Genomic DNA, 16,703 nt, shown 5'->3' with positions numbered 1-16,703 from the left:
TGCACATGTAAAAAGCATTCACCAAATAATTACTTATCGTTTTTAAAGGAAACCAATACAATTCTAAATTTTCAATAATAATCACTCGGTGAGAAATGAGAGCCTAATAACTATGCGGGAAATTAGTTGATGCCCCAGTTTTGGGTCATCCTTCCACAAAAACCTGAACAACTTTGGGTTTACACATGAAAGTAGAAACCTGCAAAATGAAAATACAACCCCCGGAAAGTATAAAAGTTATACCAAATTATCATATGCGATCCATTAATCTTACCTCAAATTTTTCTTCAATCAGAATTTTTTCACCCAAATCTGAAGTTTAAAATCTTCGATTAGAAAAAAATTAATTGGGATCTCCTGAAAAATGGTTGATGATTCTATGCAAAGTAATCATCGTGGAATTAATTCAATGAATCCACCCAGTCTTCAATTACAAAATAGAGGACGAACTAGGTGATAGTGGTGGTGGTTCGTTCAATTCACCCAACTTTGAATTTAGGGTTACAAGTTAGAGAAGATTGAATATTCAATCAACCAAATCCAAACTCTTTACTCTAAGTCGAAATTGATTGATGGAGATTTTAGGGTGTGAAATTGATGAAGATGAAACTGGATTTCGACGAAAAATAAAGGATTCGAGAGATATTTCTGCTACTGTTCGTTTGGGAGAAATAATAGATTATGTCTCAGGCGCTGTTGACATAGTGTTTGTAGTTGCCCATGCTAGTTGCAGTTCAAGATATGGCCCGTCTATTAACTAATTAAAATTAAATAAATATACACAATTGTGCAGGGACCTATTATGTTTGACCATTTTTTGATTTTTGATTGTTGGTCAGGGACTTGAGATATGGCATGATACATGAGACAAACCATGCTGCAGCTCAAGATATGGCCCATATGTTCTGATTAATCAAATCAACATATTGCAGTACACCAGCGTCACATAATACCTGTCAACAGGTGCTGGCTCTTCCGGATCTGCTGATAGACACATTTATATGTCCGATTTGTCTCGATTCTATATATTGTTAGGGCTCATTTTTGTACTTATTATGGTGTCTTATTTATTTGTACGTATTTTTGGCCAATAAACATTTTTGGAAAAAATTGGCTCGAAAAGTTGTCGGAAAGCACCCGGAGGACATTTGTTATTCGGACTCTCACTTTGGATAAGGGGTAACCTAATTACTAAGGGGCATCCCATTTCTAGGCAGCTGCTAATCGCACCCCTACCCTGGATAAGGGGCAACCATCTTCAACATTTCAAAAACTAGGTTTTGGCGGGAAAATAGGTGCAGTGAAGAACATATTTTAGGGTTCCTGATTTGGAGGAGTTTGAGGTCGATTAAACCTCTGATTTTCATAGGATAGACTCCTTATGGGTCTAGGAATCTGATACGGGTGTTGAAATCGATTAGACCGGGCTCAATCGAAGGATTTTTATCACAACAGAAAATATGGAAAGTCACGTGTGTGACCTGTTTTAGGGAATTTTAGAGAGATTAAAGTGTTGTAAACCTTCCCAAAGATTTGTATCTATCTAAGGAAGAGTTTAGAATAAAAATAAAAGCTCAGAAACGCGTAGAAATTCTAAAACAAGAAATTGCCACAACTTGGCCGTGAAGAGAAGGAAAGAGATTTTGGAAGATTTGGGAGAGATTTAATCGGTATTTTTGATATAAATAGATGGTTTGGGTCATATAGAAGGGGTGTCGAGAGTTTAGGGACCTAAGGAGAGCCAGAGAAGAAGAAATCAGAGCTTTACCAAACTCTGTTTCTGTTGTTGCTGCTGCTGAAGAGGAAGAACGCGGAGAACATTGACGCACGGGGAACAGTCGCAGAACAGTGTCGTTGTTTAACAGCTGAAGAACATTAAGCTGTGCAGGACAGTTGTATTCTAGGGTCTTAAAATTCTGATCCTGTAACAGTTGATTAGTAACGTATATCTTCAGTATTGCAACACCAACTGTAACAGTGACTTTTGTAACATCTATACATCGTTGCAGATCTGCTGTTTTATATATTCTCTTCAATAAAACCACCTTTTGAGCCATGATTTATTATTTTGAACCTGTTTTCGATATGAGGAGCTAAACCCCATTGCTGAGGCGATAGAGGAAGCTATTTTTCCAACAAAAAGCGGTACAATCTATTTAATTTAATTTATTGCAATTATTATTATGATTATTTGCCTTGGACTATTATTGAATATGATTTTTATTTGAGTGATTGTGATCTATTTTGATGGAGTATGCTTAGTTTATAGACTCTTGATGCTTCATGCTTGGTATTTACAATTATTGCTTTAGAAAATCTACTTGTTGCAATAGTAAGAATCAAATTGAACAAGAAAATTGCATGAATATAAATATTGGATTAAATCACTTTGAATTTGGAAAATAATGGAATCTTAGCCTCAATGTTCTTTTAATATTGATATCAACTTTGATTGAGTTTGCCATAATTTTTAGTGAGTTTTCAATTTTAATATTAGAATTTAAGTCTAATTAATATCCTTCACAAGTCTGAGAATCGAACCACTTTTACCACTATCTACAAATCACATAAATTTTTGGCGCCGCCGACGCGGACTTGTTTTTAGGGTTTTAGATTTATTTTATTTTTATTTTTATTTTTATTTTTTATATTATTTGTTTTATTATTTTTGTCTGTTTTATGTTTTTGGGTATTTATCTTGTGTCTACAGGTTCTGGATCATAAAGAAAATTGAGCCAAAGAGTTTGGTGATTTCATAAAGACTTGGAGCTAAATATTAAAGCAAAAAGAACAGAAAAGAAGACAATTTTATTTTAGACAATTTTAGTTTAGGGTTTGTTTATTTTCTTTTTAAAAAAAAAAATTGTATTAGTGTTTATTATTTTTGTAATTTTTCTTTATTATTTTTGGACTTTTGGACTTTGGACTTTGGGACATTATTTTTTTATTACCCTACGGAAGGGTACTTTAAATATAAACTGTTTGCAGAGAAGGAGGACAATTACGATATTGTCTCTGCACCTTGGGTTCGTACACTAGACATCGGGGTCAGTGGCCCGAGTCGACTACAATCGATTCATCCCCCGTCTGGAACGGGAGGTAAGATTCTAAACACTCGCGAATCCCCTGTCAACGAGTTACTGGACTCCTTCGTATGCATATATGTTGAGGAATGAATACGGACATTTATTTTTCTATTAAAGGGCAAGGCCTGGCCATACAAGATAAGGGTTCGGATTTCATCACCGTTCTCTTCTTGCTCGCTTTAGGAACACGTAACCTACGCGAACCTAAGCCTAAAATTTTGACTAGAACGAGACCGATAGGACAACGAGCTTAACAGGAAAGTCATTCGAAAAATATTGGTTACTATTTTAAGCATACTTCGAAGTTCTTGACAGTTTCTGTAAGTTGAATGCGTGACTGCGCCACCTTGTAATACCGGTGAGGCCTTGGGTATCAAAGCTCTACCGAGCTTCCCTCGCCTCTATTCAACTTATGTTAACTCGGATTGATTCCAGAGGGGCTTGCTTAAAGTGTAACGAATTCCCGTTCGAAGGATTAGAAGCTGGTCTAGAAACAATCTAAGTGGAGCCATCATGCTTTTTGTTTGATAGAAATCAATAGGTTTGATTTGGTTGAGTCGGCCTTGATCTGTGTTTGCTTACCCTTCCAATTTAGAAAATTCTATTGTATGTCTGGACGTAAAAGAGACGCACTAGGTAGATTTGTTAAAGAGAAACCTAGTAGTTCGAAGCATCTCGATTACCTTAATCTAGAAAGTCCGACTTTTGAAGAGTATGTTTTTGAACGTCCTTTGACTGAGGAGAGAATCCATGTTGCTCCGATAGCGCTAGAAATGGCAACTTTGAAAGCTTTGTTGAATCCAACTAGGACTACTCGTCCTTCGTGTATTAAGTTAGCTGAAACGGAGGCACCCTATGAACTGAAACTTGGGACCTTACAGATGCTCCCAATCTTTTTAGGGAAATAAAATGAAAACCCTTATTACCATGTTAGGGATTTTGAGGAAATTTGTAATACTCTAAGAATTAGAGGCTTAGATGATGATGCTTTGAAACTTAGGTTATTCTCATTTTCCTTGAAAGATAAGGCCAAGTCGTGGATGTATAGTTTGGACTCCGAGTCAATTGTGACATATGAACAACTTACATCTGCCTTTTTCAATAAGTTTTTCCCTAGGCACAAAACATCGTCTATTAGGACGCAAATATGCACATTTTCACAACAAGATGGAGAATATTTATATAGGTATTTGGAAAGGTTCAATGATTTATTATCCCAGTGTTCTCATCATGGTTTAGAAAAGGTTAGGATAGTTCAGATCCTTTATGAGGGTTTAGATTATTCCACAACGACCATGGTTGAGTCTCTATGCAGTGGTGGATTTGAAAACCAAACTGTTGATGCGGCGATGGAATTTTTTAATGAAATCGCCGAAAAAAACCCAGCAATGGGAAAATAGTAGGGAACCCCAGAAAACAATTCTTTTAAGTAGAGGAAACGTTAATAGGGTAGAAGGAGGCTATGAATCAGATGCCAAAATTGCTGCTATAGCAAAAAGGTTAGAAGCCTTAGAAGTGGGCCAAACTAGTGGTAGAGTGGAGCCTTTTTGGGAAGGACAGAATATTGAATAGCAGGACAATGCTCTTTATAATAACACTAGATTTGATAACCGTCAAAAGATTGACCCATATTCAAAAACCTATAATCCTGGTTGGAGAAACCATCCGAACCTTTCGTGGTCTAAGGGCCAAAGTCAAGGTCAGTTTAGTAATTATAATGCTCCCCCAGGTTTTGGATATACTAAGAATCCTTCAGGACTAGCTCAGTTTCAGAATCAGTCAGATAAGAAAATCCTAAGTTTAGAGGAATCTCCCGCCTTGTTAACTCAGCAAACTGCAAAATTTCAGTTATCCGTAGAACATAGTCTACAAGCTAGTAACAGTATAGGACAAGAAAATAGTCAGGCTATTTCCGAGTTAAAAACCCAGGTTGGTCTGATAAGTGATTCTTTGAGAGAAAAAGGTAAGTTTCCTAGTCAAACACAACCCAACCCTAGAGAAGTTCATGAATTAGGTGCAAAACCATCGAATCAATTGAATGTTGTTAGAACCCTTAGAAGTGGTAGAGTTGTAGACAATAAGGTACCCATGCCCGATAGTGAACATACTGTAGTTCACCCCTCAGGATCTCACCTCTCAGGATAAGTAGCTGAAGAGACTGATAAAGTTTCTGATGATGTGAATTCGGTTCCTGAAAAGTTTGATTCTATGCCTAGAGCCCCATTTCCTCATCTATTAGTACCAACAAAGAAGGAATCGAACTTTAATGACATAGTGGAGGTTTTTAAGAAAGTTACAATAAAACTTCCCTTATTAGATGCAATTAGCCAAATTCCTGCTTATGCCAAGTTCCTTAAGGATATGTGTACGCGAAAGCGAAAACTTAGCGTCCATAAGAAAGCCTTTTTAGCTAGTCACGTAAGTTCAATCATTCAAAACACCACAACTCCAAAGTACAAAGACCCGGGTTCTCCTACCATGGCTTGCACAATAGGTAACTTCCGGGTAGAAAAAGCTTTAATTTACTTAGGAGCCAGTGTGAACTTACTGTCATTCCATGTATACTTACAACTAGGACTTGGTGAAATGAAACCTACTCAGATGACACTGCAGTTAGCTGATAGGTATGTTAAAATCCCTCGAGGTGTTATCGAGGATGTTCTTATTGAGGTCAACAAGTTTATTTATCCAGTGGATTTCGTGGTCCTAGATACCCAACCTGTCCCTGACCCAGAGAACCAGATACCTGTGATTTTAGGTCGCCCATTTTTAGCTACGTCTAATGCGATCATTAACTGTCGGAATGGTGTGATGAGTTTATCTTTTGGTAATATGACTATGGAGATGAACATTTTTAATGTCAGTAAGAAACCTCATGAGCTAGATGACACATGTGTTGAAGAGGTGAACATGATAGAAGCCTTAGTTCAGGAGTCATTACCAAACATCTTGTCTGAAGACCCATTAGAAAGTTGTCTATCCCATTTTGGTTTAGATTTTGACGACGATAGCACTATTGAACAAGTGAATGCTCTATTAGATTGTACCCCTGTGTTAGACACTGATAGATGAAAAGCTAGGTTCGAACCGTTACCAGTTTCTGAGACTACCCTAATTTCTTCTTTAGAAGAGCCCCCAAAGTTGGACCTTAAACCACTACCCGATACTCTAAAGTATGTGTTTTTAGGCCCATCTGAGACTTTACCTGTGATTGTAGCTTCCGATTTGGATAGTGATCAGGAAAGTAGGCTAGTAAATGTACTTCAAGACAATAAGGAAGCTTTAGGGTGGACTATAGCAGGCATTAAGGGTATAAGTCCTACTGTGTGTATGCATCAGATTCATTTAGAGGAAGACTCCAAACCTTCTGGGGAGATGCAACGTCGAGTGAACCCTAACATGAAAGAGGTAGTTCGAAAAGAGGTGCTTAAGTTGTTAGATGCGAGTATTATTTACCCAATTTCAGATAGTAAGTGGGTCAGCCCTGTTCAGGTTTTCCCCAAGAAATCAGGTATCACTGTAGTCCAGAATGATAATAATGAATTAATCCCAACCCGAGTGACCACGGGATGGCGTGTGTGTATTGACTATATGAAATTGAACAAGGTCACAAGGAAGGATCACTTTCCCCTTCCTTTTATCGACCAAATTCTAGAGCGATTAGCTGGACATAGTCACTGTTGCTTCTTAGATGGCTACTCCGGTTATAATCAGATCGTTATTGCCCCAAAAGACCAAGAGAAAACCACTTTTACCTGTCCCTTTGGTACCTTTGCGTATAGACGCATGCCTTTCGGGCTATGTAATGCCCCTGTAAATTTTTAGCGTTGTATGATGAGCATATTTTCTGATATGGTAGAACGGTTCTTAGAGGTCTTTATGGATGATTTTTCAGTGTTTGGTTCATCTTTCGATGAGTGCTTGCATCATTTGACATTAGTGTTGACTAGGTGTAAGGAAAAAAATTTAGTGCTTAATTGGGAAAAATGCCATTTCATGGTTAAATCAGGAATTGTGTTAGGGCACATCGTCTCTTCAAAGGGTATAGAGGTAGACAAAGCCAAAGTTGACCTTATCAAGACTTTACAAGTCCCAAAAACCGTAAAAGATATTAGGTCATTCCTAGGGCATGCAGTTTTTTACCGTCGATTCATTAAGGATTTTAGCTTGATTTCTAGACCTCTTTGCAATTTGCTTGCTAAAGATGTTAAGTTTGTCTTTGATGATGCTTGTTTAGAGGCTGTTGAGAAGCTTAAGACTTTACTCACTACTGCCCCGATAGTCCAGGCACCTAACTGGAACCTACCCTTTGAGATTATGTGTGATTCTTCAGATTATGCTATAGGTGTCGTTTTAGGACAACGAGAAAACAAATTACTTCATGTGATTTATTATGCTAGTAAAACTCTGAATGATGCCCAAATGAACTACACAACTACCGAGAAGGAACTTTTAGCCATAGTGTTTGCCTTGGATAAGTTTAGGTCCTACCTATTAGGTTCTAAGATCATAATCTATACAGATCATGCTGCTTTGAAATACCTTTTATCTAAGAAGGATACCAAACCTAGATTGATTAGATGGATCCTATTGTTAAAGGAATTTTCCACAGACATTAGAGACAAAAAGGGTGCAGAAAATGTAGTAGCAGACCACTTGTCTAGGCTAGTTGTTAGTTCCCCTAGTGATTCCCTTCCTATAAGGGATAGCTTTCCTGATGAACAATTGTTCTCTGTTTCCCAATCACCTTGGTATGCAAATATAGTGAATTATCTTGTTACTGGTCGAACCCCTCAACATTGGGGTAAGCAAGATCATTCTAGGTTTTTAGCCGAGGTTAAGCATTTCTTTTGGGACGATCCTTATCTGTTTAAGTATTGTCCAGACCAGATTATTAGGAGATGTGTATCTGAGAGTGACCAGTCTAGTATTATCTCCTTTTTATCATGAACATGCATGTGGGGGTCATTTTAGTGCTAAGAAGACTGCTGCTAAGATTTTGCAGTGTGGATTTTACTGGCCTTCGTTGTTTAAAGATTCCCATAGTCATTGTGTTTCTTGTGAGCGTTGCCAGAATTTAAGAACCATTTCCCGTACAAATATGATTCCTTTGAACCCTATTTTAGTGATTGAGGTCTTTGATGTGTGGGGCATTGATTTTATGGGTCCATTTCCTATTTTGTTTGGTTATCTTTACATACTTGTCGCTGTAGACTATGTGTCTAAGTGGGTTGAGGCGGTTCCGTGTAAAACGAATGACCACAGGGTCGTAGTCCAGTTTTTGAAACAGAATATACTTACACGTTTTGGTACGCCGCGAGCTATAATTAGTGATGGAGGTTCACACTTTTGTAATAGACCGTTTGCTCTTTTAATGAAACAATACGGTATTACCCATAAAGTAGCAACCCCATATCACCCTCAGACTAGTGTTCAGGTAGAGGTTTCCAGTAGGGAAATTAAACGTATTCTAGAGAAAAAAGTTAATCCAAATAGGAAAGACTGGTCGTCGAGGCTTACTGATGCCTTATTGGCTTACCGTACTGCGTTTAAGACACCCATTGGAATGTCACCTTATCGTTTAGTGTTTGGAAAGGCATGTCACCTGCCTGTTGAGTTAGAGCATCGAGCCTATTGGGCTATTAAGAACTTAAACTTTTCACTTGACAAGGCAGGAGCTAAAAGAAAGCTCCATCTCAATGAGTTGGACGAGATTCGTAGAGATGCATACGATAGTTCTAAGGAGTATAAGAACAAAATGAAACTTGTGCATGATAGGAATATTTTACGAAAGTCATTTTCTCCGGGTAAAAAAGTTCTTCTGTATGACACTCGTTTGCGTCTATTCCCCGGGAAGTTGCGCTCTCGGTGGACCGGTCCTTTTGTGGTCCGTACTGTTTTTCCTCATGGCGCTGTTGAGATTGAGACACCAGATGGTAGTAGTTCTTCGAAGGTTAACGGTCAGCAATTGAATCCCTTTTTAGAGCCTTTTCCTACAGGTGATGTTGAGGAGGTCCCTCTGGAGGACCCTGTTTACCTTGATTGACCATCGAGGCGATTTTGTATGTTGTATAATATTTTTGTAGGTTTTTGGTTACACTTCACCCAGGTACTATCTTTCCGACTTATCTTTTTACTATTTCCTCATGTTACTTATATTTTTGGTACTGTTCTTTAATTAGAAACATTGAGGACAATGTTAGATTTAAGTTTGGGGGTGGTGTAGAACTTTTTGTTACCTTTTCGTTGCAATAAATAAAATCCAGAGCCTAGAAATTTATCCCTATTAAGGATGGCACTAACCAATCTAAGTGGATGGAAGCATTTTGGTTGTAGGAGTTGAGGAACCAATCTGACTAGATGGCAACATCTAAAGAGTCTATTCATAAAAGCACAAAGCTCGGGTGTTAGAAATAACATGATAGGTTCACCATATCTCGTTGAGTCCTTTTCACTTCTGTTTTTATATTGTTTTGTTTTTAAACTATGTTTCTCTAAGTGATTAAGTGGGGCTCACGATTCAAGTTGTTACCAATGCTAGGGTGAATTAGAGTGATTGAGATGTAAAAAAAAAAAAAAAAGACCAGACCATCAGACCAACTGGAATAAATTCAATAAAGTCGACCACTGGAACCCTTGTATATGCCAGTTGTGTTGACCTAGAGTTAGGATTATCGACCACTGGTACCCTTGTATATGCCAGTGTGTTGATATTAGTCAGACCGGTATCTCAATCCATTAGGATAAGTTCATTTTGGCGGAGGCCTTCAGACAGATATGAGAAACACCGTCCACCTAGTAAACATCAAAACCATCTATGTTTGTCTCTATACCCATCTTCTTGATCTATCCATGTGATTAGTTTCGACTACGGATATTGATGTCCATAGTGCAACTATCTGAGTAGAGCTCTATCACTTATATATGAATTTTAGTATGCTTGAGTGCAAACTCGTGTACAACAATTGGAATTTCGCATCAGGGTACTTCCTCCTGTAGTCAATAAGTATGCCAACCAAGGAGATTCTTTAGTTCCTTCCAAGGTTCTGTGTAGATAGCTAGGGTCTGGAGTATAAAGGTTTTGTGGGTATACCTCTGGTAAGCCCTCCGGAGACAACACTTCACCACTATGGACACCTAGGGGTTTAACGGCTTATTGCATACGCTAAATGCAATCGACGATGCCTGCAACAGTGAGTTAGGATTTTATTTCTATTTTATTTTTGCTCGAGGACTAGCAAGTAATAGGTTTGGGGGTATTTGATAGACACATTTTTGTGTCCGATTTGTCTCGATTCTATATATTGTTAGGGCTCATTTTTGTACTTATTATGGTGTTTTATTTAATTGTAGGTATTTTTGGCCAATAAACATTTTTGGAAAAAATTGGCTCGAAAAATTATCGGAAAGCACCCGGAGGACATTTGTTATTCGGACTCTCACTTTGGATAAGAGGTAACCTAATTACTAAGGGGTGTCCCATTTCCAGGCAGCTGCTAACCGCACCCCTACCCTGGATAAGGGGCAACCATCTTCAACATTTCAAAAACCAGGTTTTGGCGGGAAAATAGGTGCAGTGAAGAACAAATTTTATGGTTCCTGATTTGGAGGAGTTTGAGGGCGATTGAACCTCTGATTTTCATAAGATAGACTCCTTATGGGTCTAGCAATCTGATACGGGTGTTGAAATCGATTAGACTGGGCTCAATCGACGGATTTTTATCACAACAGAAAATATGGAAAGTCACGTGTGTGACCTGTTTTAGGGAATTTTAGAGAGATTAAAGTGCTGTAAACCTTCCCAAAGATTTGTAACTATCTAAGGAAGAGTTTAGAATAAAAAGAAAAGCTCAGAAACGCGTAGAAATTCTAAAACAAGAAATTGCCGCAACTTGGCCGTAAAGAGAAGGAAAGAGATTTTGGAAGATTTGGGAGAGATTTAATCGGTATTTTTGATATAAATAGATGGTTTGGGTCATATAGAAGGGGTGTCGAGAGTTTGGGGACCTAAGGAGAGCCATAGAAGAAGAAATCATAGCTTTACCAAACTCTGTTTCTGCTGCTGCTGAAGAGGAAGAACGCGAAGAACATTGACGCACGGGGAACAATCGCAGAACAGTGTCGTTGTTTAACAGCTGAAGAACACTAAGCTGTGCAGGACAGTCGTATTCTTGGGTCTTAAATTTCTGATCCTGTAACAGTTGATTAGTAACGTATATCTTCAGTATTGCAACACCAACTGTAACGGTGACTTCCGTAACATCTATACACCGTTGCAGATCTGCTGTTTTATATATTCTCTTCAATAAAACCACCTTTTGAGCCATGATTTATTATTTTGAACATGTTTTCGATATGAGGAGCTAAACCCCATTGTTGAGGCGATAAAGGAAGCTATTTTTCCAACAAAAAGCGGTACAATCTATTTAATTTAATTTATTGCAATTATTATTATGATTATTTGCCTTGGACTATTATTGAATATGATTTTTATTTGAGTGATTGTGATCTATTTTGATGGAGTATGCTTAGTTTATAGACTCTTGATGCTTCATGCTTGGTATTTACAATTATTGCTTTAGAAAATCTAATTGTTGCAATAGTAAGAATCAAATTGAACAAGAAAATTGCATGAATGTAAATATTGGATTAAATCACTTTGAATTTGGAAAATAGTGGAATCTTAGCCTCAGTGTTCTTTTAATATTGATATCAACTTTGATTAAGTTTACTATAATTTTTAGTGAGTTTTCTATTTTAATATTAGAATTTAAGTCTAATTAATATCCTTCACAAGTCTGAGAATCGAACCACTTTTACCACTCTCTATAAATCACATCATCTGCAAACGCGTAAACCCTGGTAAACCGTGCATGATCAACAAGTGCTGGTGTTTATGAATTTTACAAAAAATCAATTATGATTGTAGTAATAATGTAGTAGCAAAAATTGCGTCTGAGATTCAATAAGGAAGGACTATTTTGTTAAATAAGGAAGAAAAACTTTTAATTTAACAAGTGTACTATCTCATTGACATGAATGCTTAACGTGTCAGGATATTTAGACATTTCTTTATAGTTTCAACAAGATTATAGGCGTCTAATTAGAACTGACAATCAGTAGTCTAGTCCTAGAATCCTAATGCAATATTTTTCTGTTGGGTCTGGCAAAATCCGCAAAATCGCACTTTCCATATATCACCTTGATTTTCGTTTGTTATGTTCATGGTAAACATAACCCACCCACTACATTTAGATTTGCATACTAGATATTTATAGAAAAAAATAATATATTTAGCTAGATTTGGATCCTAGAAATAAGAAATTAGATACCTCGTTCATAAGTAAAAGAACGAAGGAATTGAGAGGATGAGTTCTAATGAGAAATGTGTTGTTCCTGCCAATGGTCTTGTTAATAATGATCCTCCTCCGATAAAAGGCTTTGCTTCATGGGATGACTTTGTGGAAAGCATTGGTGATATACTAGAAGAGTATGTCGATGAAGAATGGGAATTAGTTCATATTAAGAAAATGATCCATGTTGGAGATGATCCTCCTCCAAAGGGTTTTGCTTCTTGGGATGCATTTGAGAAAAGCTATGGTGAACATTTGGATAATGATTATAATGAATAAGAACATGGGAAGCAACCAAGACGAGCAAATTTATGGCTGAGCACTCGGCATAGACTAAATTCAAGTTTTTTACATTATTTTTAGAATGCTAATTTTTTTTGTGTAAGCAAAATTATGTAGCAGTCAAAGGCCTACTATTCAATTGTGCTCTCAATTCTGATTTTTTTTTTGGGTTAAGTTTGTCAGATTTGGCATTGTAATTTATGAAAAATTTGGCTATATTTTTCAACTGTTATACAAGACTCAGTACATATTCATGATCCTATCACTTTAACAGCAAAGCCACGACAAAATCATGGTTAACCCTAACATTTCATATCCAAATCTCTAAGCCAAGCCCCCTTAAACACATTACTAGTTCATTCTGTTTTATCAAAAGATTGATACTCCAACAGATGAACAATGGACAAAAATTAAACAACATATGCCCTTGGAATCTAAACAAAATATTGCATCAGTAAATATTAAACATTCACAAAAAGTAAACTTACAAGTAGCTTTACAAACAGACTAATTAAACATCAAAAAAAAACATAAGATAAACTAATAACAAAAAAAACATATATATATATATAACTAAACAAAAGATGATGGATCAAGATGTGATTCAATACCATTCCTGCATAACAGAACCATGAAAACAGAGGACTAGATCAGTTAGAATCCCCTTCTTCTTCACTGCTGTTGTCGACAATCGTAACCACATCTTTGTATGGACAATCATCATCATCATCATCATCGTCTTCATCTTCATCCTCAAGCGCTGGCCCAAACCAAAAGAAGTGTTCTGGATCATCATCATCATCATCCTCAGAATCTTACTCATCATCCTCTTCATCGTCCTCCTCTTCTTCATCGTCAACAGCATCATAATCATCATCCTTTTCATCTCCAAAACAAGGAACAACCTTGCAACCAAAATAACCAACAATCCCTTTGTCTTCATCATCAAGAAGAAGAAATCGGAAGGAAGTTACTCCTATAGCAGTCATTTTCTCTGGTTTGATATTAAAACTTTCAGTTTTTGATACTGAAACCCTATGTTCAGTTTAGAGAGAGACTTGGAAAAGAAAAGGCCGAGTAGTAGTATTCTCCTAGTCTCCCTTGCTCGTGTTTTATACCGTGACACACATTTTCAATTTACGATTCAACCTCTAGCTTAGCCACGTACAAGCATGATAACTTGGCTAGTGAACAGGTATAGCTTTGGAAAATAAATAAATACAGTATAATATAAAATAAAAAAATTGGGTGGAAAATTAACAAGGAATTTAACTTGGGAAAAATATAAATTGGTTTACAAGCTCGTCCAAGAGTGACATCGGTAAAAATGGAAAATTAACATTAAGCAATTTGTCTCGGTGGAAATACTCCCCGGAAACTTAGATTTGGACGAAAAATTCTTGCTTAGAAGCTCGTGGCATCGAAATAAATAAAAATTGGTTTAGAAGCTCGTCCAAGAGTGACATCGGTAAAAATTGAAAATTACCATAGATCGTGACATCGAAATATAAATTGGTTTACAAGCTCATCCAGGAGTGACATCGGTAAAAATAGAAAATTAAATCAATTTATCTCGGTGATCTCCGGAAACTTAGATTTTGATGAAATATACTTGCTAAGATATCTTGACATCGAAATAAAAATCTGGGGTTTAGAAGCTTGTCTAAGAGTGACATTGGTAAAAACTGAAAATTACCATCAATCAATTTATCTTGGTGGAGATGTTCCTCGTAAACTTAGATTTGGACGATAAATTATACTTGCTAAGATTGTGACATCTAAATAAAAAATGGTTTACAAGCTTGTTCAAGAGTGACATCGGAAAAAATGGAAAACTTATGTAAGACATTTTTATTATATTATTTATCTGTGATCAAATGAATTTAATTTAGTTTGATGTTTTTATAGGACCACCATAAAGCCTACCGTGTTAGTCACCATCAATCAATGGATACATGGCCTTTGGAGCTTGAGTGTGCCGAAGTTCAAGCAATAGTCAGAGCATCTGTGTTGCATTCCGCTGAAGAATGTTATGTATCCAGTGATGTAGTGACGGCGAACTACTTTTTGGAGAGGTTTTATGGTGAAACTGATACCAAGCATTTTCATTTTGGTGAGATGACCATTACCCCTGAAGATGTCCAAAGAATACTAGGTATAGAGGTTCTTGGGAAAGCCATTAAAGAAGGAGGTAATTATAAGGAACTAGGATGGGACAAGATCTATGAGATGAATAAAAAGTTGTTTGGGTGGTGTTGATGGTGGTTTTTAGCTTAGGGTTAAAATCGTAAAACCTAGTATCATATGTGACATCACTCTGCAAGGAAACGGTGCTGCGAGTACCAACCTCTCCACCGACATATTTATTGAGCCGCTCAATATACTTCTATCTATAACACTCTGTAAATTTCGGCACCTCGCCAATACAAAACCCACTGAGTACTTTGTTATGCTACGTTCCCTAGTAAAACCCTTAAATCGGTATGGCATGACGGATTTATGTTCACTCGCAGCAGAGTATCATGAACCTCCAAGTACCAAAGTTAAGGCCATCGCATAAAATGCTCAGACGGAAAGCACACTGCATTCTGTAGATAAGGATTTTTGTGTGGAAGCATACAAAATCCAGTCAACTATTGTGATAACTCACAAAGAACTCATAAACCCGCCTAATTTGAAAAATTAGGGTTTCCCGCGCAGTATATTAGACCTCGTTGGTCAAAACCATGCCGAGCCAAACTAGGCAACCAAATACGCCACAACACACTAAAAGTGCGGACGTTCCCTAGCATGTCGGTCCTCTTTCCATCGACCAATCAGGTCGCTTCAAATCTGCCACAGCGCACTGAAAGTGTGGTCACGCCCTAGATTGCTGGCCTCACTTCTTGTCGACCAATCAGGTCACATCAAACCCGCCACAGTGCACTAAAAGTGTGGCCGCGCCCTAGCTTGCCGCCCCCCTACTTTCATTGACCAATTAGGTTGCTCCAAACCTTCCACAGCCCCAAAAGAGGTCGTCATACTAAGTTGGCTTCCCAAAACGCGCCAACATGCCGCACGCACATACCATACATGCCAGACACGCATACCAAGTGCGCATGCCACACGTGCATGCCAGACGTGTACGCCAGACGCACATGCCAAAAGCGCCATGCCATCGCCTACTACACGCACTAATTAGGGTTTCGACACGCCAAACCCTAATTTTGGAAAGTTGCTACCTAACTCTTCCACAACGCTAATTTTAGCCTTGGCCATATCGCAAATGGCATACCTCTATGCTGCGGCTACTAGCATGGCACCATACCACCAGCATGTTTCCAATGCGACTATGCAAACAAGATGTGTCCATGATCAATGGCCATCTTTCCTCCTGAGACGCAAGTCTCAGCCGTCCAAATTCGCCACCAAACTTGTGGCAACTTTTGGTCGCAATGCCAAATTCCACGGTTTATGCCAAAACCCTAATTTTGCCGCGCCTAAAGTATGCACGAGCATGTCATTCCATCATGCCGCTGGCCGCCAAACGAAAGGTAGCCACGATCAACGAGTACCCTTCCTCCTGAGATGCAGATCTCAGCCATACAAGTTTGCCACCAAACTTGTGGCAACTTTTGGTCGCAATGCCAAATTTCACGGTTTATGCCAAAACCCTAATTTGGACGCGCCTAAAGTATGCATGAGCATGTCTTCCATGCCACCATGTCGTTGGCTTCCAAACGGAAGGTATCCACGATCAACGGCTTCCCTTTCTCCCGAGATGCAGATCTCAACCATACAAGTTTGCCACCAAACCAAACGACTTGTGGCAACCTCTTGGCTACGATGCCAATTCTTTGGTCACACCACCAAACCCTAATTGGCCACGCCAATAGCATGCGCAGGCCATGCCGCGGCCATTCCGCTGGCTGCCAATAGAGGGTAGCCATGATCAACGGCTACCATTCCTCTTGAGATGCAAATCTCGACCGTCGAAGGTCGC

The 16,703-nt window shown here is 38.1% G+C and overlaps 1 pseudogene; it reads right to left on the bottom strand.

Annotated features, from left to right (window-relative positions):
• Window positions 1-4,223: 4,223 nt before the first annotated feature.
• On the bottom strand, window positions 4,224-4,323 carry LOC113354740 (annotated as a pseudogene).
• Between the last annotated feature and the right edge of the window lie 12,380 nt (window positions 4,324-16,703).

This window comes from Papaver somniferum, chromosome 2, assembly GCF_003573695.1.
Source record: "Papaver somniferum cultivar HN1 chromosome 2, ASM357369v1, whole genome shotgun sequence".
NCBI classification, from domain to species: domain Eukaryota; kingdom Viridiplantae; phylum Streptophyta; class Magnoliopsida; order Ranunculales; family Papaveraceae; genus Papaver; species Papaver somniferum.
This window is presented reverse-complemented; position numbering and strand designations above follow the sequence as displayed.